This window comes from Bos taurus, chromosome 3 (assembly GCF_002263795.3).
Source record: "Bos taurus isolate L1 Dominette 01449 registration number 42190680 breed Hereford chromosome 3, ARS-UCD2.0, whole genome shotgun sequence".
Taxonomy (NCBI): Eukaryota; Metazoa; Chordata; class Mammalia; order Artiodactyla; family Bovidae; genus Bos; species Bos taurus.
In genome coordinates, this window is record NC_037330.1 from 85,128,897 (window position 1) to 85,137,618 (window position 8,722).

The following is an 8,722-nucleotide window of genomic DNA, read 5'->3' on the forward strand; positions in this document are numbered from 1 at the left end:
AAAAGGATTATTACTTGACTATGGTAGCACTAGTAGTAAAAAGTCTGCTGGCCAGTGCAGGAGATGTAAGAGACATGGGTTCAATCCCTGGGTCAGGAAAATCCCCTGGAGGAGGAAATGGCATCCCACTCCAGTATTCTTGCCTGGAAAACCCCATGGCCAGAGGAGCCTAGCAGCCTTCAGTCCATGGAGTTACAGAGTCAGACATGACTGAAACGACTTAGCAGCATACATGCACATTGCCATAACTATTACCTTGTGTTTACAAGAAATATAGACTGGTAATTTACTCTGTTTCGATTACTTCCATTTTGGAGGGCAAACAGGAGGCTGACTGTAAATTCTTCCACTGAAGCCCACCTATCTCTTGTCTCAGGAAATGCAAACAGCCTCAAGTATCCAACCTGAAACCCACTTCTTCATGTCCCATGAAATGTAAACAGGAGGTCAGCTGTAAATGTCTTCCTGGAGCCCATCTATCTTCTACATCAGCCTCAAAACCTTGGCTCTGTTTCATTGGCTTGTCCAGTAGCGTGAGCTTGAACTTGGTAGCTGTCCTATATGTACTAAAGCATATTACATATGGTTTCCTGGGTGTGCTAGCTAGGACTCCTGGTTGCGAGTAATAGAAATCCAAGCCAAACTTTCTTAAACAAAACAGCTTCTAATGGCTTGTGATACCAGGATGTTTGTTGTCATGGACATGACTCTCAGGGTCTCTGCCTTTAGTCTCATGCTGCTGCTGCTGCTGCTGCTAAGTCGCTTCCATCGTGTCCGACTCTGTGCGACCCCATAGACGGCAGCCCACCAGGCTCCCCCGTCCCTGGGATTCTCCAGGCAAGAACACTGGAGTGGGTTGCCATTTCCTTCTCCAGTGCATGAAAGTGAAAAGTGAAAAGTGAAAGGGAAGTCGCTCAGTCGTGTCTGACTCTGAGCGACCCCATGGACTGGAGCCTATTAGGCTCCTCTGTCCATGGGATTTTCCAGGCAAGAGTACTGGAGTGGGGTGCCATTGCCAGCCCTGCCAAAAAGCTCCAGGTTGTAAAGCACTGCCACAACAACAACCCTGAAGAAAGGGCTCTCCCCCTCACCCATTCCAGCAGAAGTTCTAGGGCCAGTGTGGGCCATGTGTACATCACTCACTCAATCTTTATGGGATAGGGAAAGATAGGTAGTACTCTATGTGGGCAGACCTGGGTCCTGGATTAGCCCTGGATACCAGGGGTAATGTTATACTTCATGGTTATTTTGGGGCTATGTTTCCCCACTGTACTGACAGCTTCAAAAGGGTTCACTGCATCTAGAGAGCTCACAGGACTGTCCAGAGGCAGCAGAAAGCCTTAGATTGGAGTTAGGCTGCCTTCCTTAGTCAGAAATCAGAATCTGTCAGTTACCAGCTCTGTCAACCTCAGCTAATCACTTATTCTGAGCCTGGTTCCTCATCTCTAAAAGAGGAATAATAATAGATAATGATAGTGCCTACCTCATAGATGGTAGTGAGTACTAAATGAAATAATATATGCATAGTACTTGGGATAGTGCCTGGGACTTTTTTATTTCAAATATAGTCCACCAGGCTCCTTTTCCATGTCCATGGAATTCTCCAGGCAAGAATACTGGAGTGGGTAGCTATTCCTTTCTCCAGGGATCTTCTTGACCCAGGGAATGAACCCACGACTCCTACATCTCGTGCCCTGGCAGTCAGGTTCTTTACCACTAGTGCCACCAGGGAAGCACCAATATATATATACTAATATACTATATGGCGTATATATACACACAGACACACACACAGACACACACATAGACACACACACAGACACACACACACACAAACACACACACACACACACACACGATTGGCCAAAAAGTTTGTTCGGATCATATGGCCAACCCTGAATGAACTTTTTGGCCAACATGTATGTATGTATACATTTAATATTGTTAGCACACTATTCTTGGAATTTAGCTTAATTCCTGGCACATGGTACATGCTTTCATGCGTGGGTGCTAAGTTGCTTCAGTCATGTCCGATTCTTTGTGATCCTGTGGACCGTAGCCTGTCAGGCTCCTCTGTCCATGGGATTTTCCAATCAAGAATATGAGAATGGGTTTCCATGTACTCCTCCAAGGGATCTTCCCAACCTGGGGATTGACCTGTGTCTCTTATGTCTCCTGCATTGGCAGGCAGATTCTTTACGACTAGGGCCACCTAGGAAGCCCAGTATATGTTTATATCCTTTTAATAAATATATACCATTTTCTCTTCCTAATAAGCCTATGAATTTAACATTGTGATCCCCGTTTTATAGATGAATATAAGAGAGGCATAAAGAAGTTAAGTGACTTGTTCAAGATTATATGGCTACTCATTTAAACCAGGATTGATCGTAGGACTGTCAGACTATAGAATCTGGGCTCATAAACACCTTATTAATCAGCTTTAAGGAGTGAGCTTCACTGATCTCTTCTGGAAGAATTTCCTTCATGTCGGCATCTGCCACAGAGAGAGAGATTCCCTCCTCTGAGTTTCCTCTCTTTGCCTGTCTGTGTACATAAGGGCAGGGTCTGTCTGTGTACCTAAAGGCAGGGTCTGTGTCTTGTTCATCTGAATCTTTAGTTTCTACCACATTGTTAATTAATTAAGTGTTACTTAAATGAATGTTGAACGCTGATATGGAAGAATTCTGGGAGTTTGAAAAAGTATCTAAACTCTCCTCTTTTCTAAGGAAGAGAATGTGTGGGAGACGTTTACTTTTGGGAGAACAATGAAGGAGGTAGCATCTCACACACATTTGCTCACAGCAGAGGTGGTGCGTGCAGTGCAATTGGCAAAGGGATCAGTTGATTTTAGACCTTAGAGATTTCAATACCACATTCTTCACTTTATAAAAAAGGATGCTGAAGCTCAGAGGATGGAAAGGACTTGGCTCCAGTCACACAGGTCTAGGGAAAGCCAAAGAGAGAACCCAATCTTCTGAGCCCCCATTACAGATTCTTTCTATTATCTCATATGATAAACAGTTTGGGGGACTAGAACAGCCCAGGGGAAATAAGAAAAGAGCCACTAGCTACTAGCCATATGGAAAGAGTTCAAAAATGAAAATACACTGAACATTTAGCAAATGAAGAAAAATGCATTAACAACTACAGTAGGAAAAAAGATAGGGAAAATTTTATTAACTTAATATATTATGAGGCTGAGGCCAACCTGGTGCTGGGTCTGGCTTTGGAGTAGGAAAGAAATTCTCAGTTGCTTTTGAGTAGAATAGATTACTTTGCTATTCTGAAATGAGTACAGGCAGATAACAAATCATTGTGAACTGCCCCAAAATACTATAGATCCCAAGACTCCCTTTACACTTTCCCTTGGAGAAGAGGCTAGACGCTCTCTAAGTGCAGACCCACCCTGGCCCTGCCTGGTGCCGTGAAAAGAACACAGGTGCTGGGTCTCGCTTGACTTTCCCATTCTTTAGGCCCATGGCACTGGGCAACCTACTTACTTACTCTCTCTAAGCCTGAGTTTCCTCACTTATAAATAGCGACTGTTCATTTTTAAGTAAGAGGCTGATAAGGCTTAAAAGATATAGACTATGTAAAATTCCTGGGACAGAGTAGTCATTCAGCAAATGGCAATTATGGTTATTACTTCAAAGACGATGGTGCCCATACACAGATGGTGAACCCATTTAGTATAGAAGCAAACCAGCAAATGAGACAAAGTCAAATTGGCATCATTCAAAATTTTCTATAGTTCCTTTTTCTTTTTCTACTTTAGGTTCTATTTTGTAGGAGGAGGAGGAAGCAGAATCGTGTTATGGTGATCCTATTTAGGAAAATTATTTTCTGTGTCTGATACATGGAGGGGTCTCTGGAGGTCGGAGTGAGATTAAGAGTTTGCCGAGGAAATTGATATCTTTTTTGATAAGCTAAAAAATGAAGTGTTAATTAGTCTATGAGAATTTATTTCCCATTTGATTTTTTAAAAGGATGAACGTGGCATGTTAGAAGCAGTGAGTACACTTAAAGTTAAAAATGAGGAGTAAAGAAAGACCATGAATAGCAGAAGCAGAATAAAAAAAGTACAGAATTCCAGGCCACTTTGTTCATGGCGAAATAATCAAATATATTTCATTAGCCTCTGAAGACACACTAGAATAGTTGACATTCATACAGCTTTTCTTAAATCATCAATGAAAACATCTACCTGGCTACATACTGAAAGGACAAGAGATACACATTTCATGAAAAAGTGATGCAAGAGAGAACGAGTTCCACATCTGTGAGAGGTAACCTGGTCCACTCCTAGGTGTTGGGACACGGAGACCTGAGCTTCCACTTTCATAGGTGCTATAACTTCTTAGAAATCACAATCTTCTCCTACTACTCACTGAATTTTGTTATTCCCAGATTCATGTGTTGAAGCCCTAACCCCTAAATGTGACTGCATTTGGAGACAGGCCTTTAAGGAAGGTGATGAAGGTTAATGAAATTATAAGTGTGGACCCCTAATTGGATAGGATTGGTGTCTATAAAAACGGAGGAGATTCCAGAGACCCCTCTCTTTCTCTCTATAATGCACAGAGGAAAGGCCACCACAGGACATAGTGAGAGGCAGTCTGCAATCCAAGAAGAATTCTCCCCAGAAACCAACACTGCTGGCACCTTGATCTTGGGCTTCTAGTATCCAGATCTATGGGAAATGCATTTCTGTTGCCTACGGCACCCAGTCTGTGATATTTTGTTATGACAGACCAAGCAGATTAATACAAGTCCGTTAGTGAATATTAGCAAGCAATACACGTTATAATTATTGTATTTTATTACTATTTATACTAACAGCCAATTCTTCCCACCAGTGTGCTGTCTGTGGATTGAAAAAGAATGCCTCTAAGGTACAAAACTTTCTTTGCTTTACATTCTGACTCAAGAGGAAGTTTGTGCAAACACACAGTGGGATTCAGAGAATTCAGCAGCTCTAAATGAAGTGCTCCCTTGAGGGATGGAAGCAGCAAAGAGATTAGAATAAAACGAAATGCCTTCCACCCACGGAGGGTTTTTTGCCTTTGTTAAATGTGTTTACTCCAGCTGCCCTCTTCTGCATACTTTTACCTTCACTTTGGAAGTCTTTTAAAATGAAACAACAATTTTCCTCCAACATGGATAAAAATGAGTCTAAGGTAGAATATTTACTCTCCCTCACTGGAAGAGTAAATTATTTTCCCTTCCACATATTATTAGATTAAGTCTAATATGTCCCTGCCAGTAAGATGTCCCTGCTCATCTTTTGGGTGCACTTAAATGTCACCTCTTCCATGAAGTCTCCTCTGACCCTATTTCTCTCAAGTTAGAATTAATGATCCCTCCTCCCTCTATGTCTGCCACATGTCACAGTCTGAGCTGGGACAGCCACTTCTTGCTAGATTATGTGACCTTCAAAGTCAAGGTCAGATCTTCAAAGTCAAGGGCAGTTATCTTTAATTCTGAACTCATCCCTCCTCCCATAGCAAATGGAGAGGGGCCATGGTCCATACTTAGAAGAACTTCAATATTTAAGTTTAAAGAAGTCACACCTAATCCTATCAAAATACACAAAAACTCACAAAAAGACTGAATATTTCCATTTGAAATTCTTGTCTTTGGACCTAATCAGAGTTTACAAAATGACTAAGGAACAGTAAGGGGTTTCCCTGGTGGCTCAGTCGTAAGGAATCCACCTGCCAATGCAGGAGACGTATGTTTGATCCCTGAATTGGGAAGATCCCCTGGAGAAAGAAATCCCAGGGACAGAGGAGCCTGGCAGGTTGCAGTCCATGGGATCACAAAAGAGTTGGACATGACTGAGTGACTAAACAACAAGGAACATTAAGAATGAAGTATTTAAAAATCAGAAGCTGGCACCTTATTCTGGTCACTCTCGTCGTGAACATTTAAACCCTGATGGACGACCCCCACCCAAATCCCATCTCTGGCAGCCGTTTAAACCAGGTGATGGGGAGTCGATGTGCCCGTGACAATCACTTCCATCCTTTGACTTGGCCCCTCCCTCCTAACACCACGCAGATTACACTGGCATAGGATCCAACTTTCCTCCCTATCCCTGCCTCTTGAGCACAATGACTGACTTGGCTTTCCCTGGTTTTGATTAATAGCACTAATGTTTCCTGGGCTTCCCTCGTAGCTCAGTGGTAATTTATCTACTTGCTGACACAGGAGACCTGCGTTCAATCCTTGGGCTGGGAAGATCCCCTGGAGGAGGAAATGGCAACCCATTCTAGTACTCTTGCCTGGAAAATTCCATGGACAGAGGAGCCTGGTGGGCGAGCTTCAATCCATGGGGTCGCAAGCAGTCGGGCAGGACTGAGCACACACACACACTGATGTTTCCTACTTCAGCCTTTCAGGGATTTAGACCTTAGCACTGTGCCTTGCATGCCAGAAAAGTGGTTTCAAAGTATCATTCCTGGGCCAGCAGCAACAGCATCACCTTGGTCATATGTTAGAAATACAAATTTTACAGCCCTACCCTAGAACTGCTGATTCAGAAACTCTGGGGATCGGGAGGTCATGTGCAGCAATCTGAGTTTCAACAACCTTCCAGGTGATTTTTACAATGCTGAAATTTGAAAAGACCCACTAGAGAAAGTTCATCTAATTTCTTTAAGTCCTCACCTCTTAAATCTTTAGGTATGAATTTCGTTCTGCAAGGTGATCTTTGTGACTTATCGAGCCCTGAAGTCCACTAAGGGCACATGGAAGGTGGTCAGTAAACAGTGGCAGCTGAACCTAGTAGCCCCGTGTTAGAGCCGCGGCTTCAAGTCACCTCAGCTTTACTTCACAGGGCCTTCTATCCACATGGGCTTTCCCGCACCTGTTTCACAGACAGCGACACCCCTCCCTGCATGGTAGCAAACTCCATCACCTGGCACATATGCTGCTCCGAGTCTCATCACACCTTGGTGAAGAAACACATGAGCCCATATGTCAACCGAGGTGTTCATATTCTTATATACAGAAAGGGGAAATATGTTTCACAATGCGTGTTTGCATACTTTGGAGCAGATTTTTTAAGAAAGAAAGAAAGGAAGGGAGAAATAGAAACTTTGGTTGAAGCTAGTTGAAGATTTGTTCCTTTGCTTTTACTGCCCAGCCTTTAAAACAGTCTCTGTGCTTGCTGGGAAGAGTCTGTGCTGAGGTGTGGGTCCCTGGATGACCCAACAAGGGTGGAGTATGCTGGTTGAGACAATCAGGGGAAGAGTCAATGGGTTAGAGGTTAAGAACTCTCAGGATCCAGGCAGGGAAAGCAAAACTAAGAGATACAAAAGCCCACAAGCTAAAGGTCAGGAGATGGGAGCTGGAAGGATATAGGAGATATGTCATCAATAATTTTGGAGTTTGCTGGAGCATGCTTTACTTGATTTTTATGTATACAATGGAGATGGATTGGTATCAGGAACAATGAAGAAATGTTTGTTTAGTGAACTAATTGTGATGCAATAATGTAATCATGACAGTAGTGATATTATGTGATATAATAAACTGATGTGATTTTTATCTCGTTTTTATTTTTAATTGGAGCACAATTGCTTTACAATATTGTGTTGGTTTCTGCTGTATAATAACTTGAATCGGCTGTAAATATACATATATCCCCTCCCTCTTGAGCCTCTCTCCTACCCCTCCCCCTTCCTTTTCTTGTGTGCATATATTTAATCTTGTGACATTTTCCCATCCATGCTCAGAAAATAAGAAGTAAATATTGCTGCATAAGTGGGCTGTCACTGGAAAAAACAATAATGATAATAATAAAATTATTATTTTTATTTAAAAAAAAAACCAGCTTAGGTGTAACAGAGAGGTTTGGGAGAAGACGAGGCCAGGAAGAATTCACCCCAACCCTCCTACCATAAGAGACTTCCCTGGTGGCTCAGATGGTAAAGCGTCTGCCTATGATGCAGGAGACCCGGGTTCGATCCCTGGGTCGGGAAGATTCCCTGGAGAAGGAAATGACAACCCACTCCGGTATTCTTGCCTGGAAAATCCCATGGACACAGTCCACAGGGTGGCAAAGAGTCGGACACGACTGAGAGACTTCACTTTGCTTTGCTTTTTCTCCTACCATATCCTGTGCTTCTTAAGTTGCTTCAGTCATATCTGATTCTTTGTGACTTTATGGACTGTAGCCAACCAGCCTCCATGGTCTGTCCAGACTTCCCTGATGGCTTAGATGGTAAAGAATCTGCCTGCAATGTGGGAGACCAAGGTTCAATACCTGGGTCAGGAAGATCCCCTGGAGAAGGGAATGGCAACCCACTCCAGTATTCTTGCCTGGGAAACCTCATGAACAGAGGAATCTGGTGGGCTGCAGTCCATGGGGCCGCAAAGAGTCAGACACCACTGAGCGAGTAACACTTATTTACTTACTTGCTCCTCTGTCCAAGGGATTCTCCAGGCAAGGATACTGGAGTGGGTTGCCCTGTCCTCCTCCAAGGGATATTCCTGACCCAGGGATTCAGCCAGAATCTCTTACATCTCCTGCATTGGCAAGGCATGTTCTTTACCTTTAGTGCACCTGGGAAGCATCATATCCTAGACCCCAGGAAACAAATCCACCAGACAATTCTCCAACTATGAAGAGAAAGCAGTTGAAGGGTGTAGAATACAAAAGTTAGTCATCAGAAGGCTCCCTGCTCTCCTCAAGCTATGATTAGGAACAGAAACC

The 8,722-nt window shown here is 43.2% G+C and overlaps 2 non-coding genes across 2 annotated transcripts; both read left to right on the forward strand.

The window, feature by feature from the left end:
• Positions 1-1,865: 1,865 nt before the first annotated feature.
• MIR2285BJ-2 (microRNA mir-2285bj-2) lies at positions 1,866-1,912 on the forward strand. Its single transcript, NR_162287.1, has one exon. It is a non-coding gene; the product is annotated as a microRNA mir-2285bj-2 (primary transcript).
• Positions 1,913-7,916: 6,004 nt separating this feature from the next.
• On the forward strand, positions 7,917-7,988 carry TRNAH-AUG (transfer RNA histidin (anticodon AUG)). The gene has a single exon. It is a non-coding gene; the product is annotated as a tRNA-His (tRNA).
• Positions 7,989-8,722: the final 734 nt, after the last annotated feature.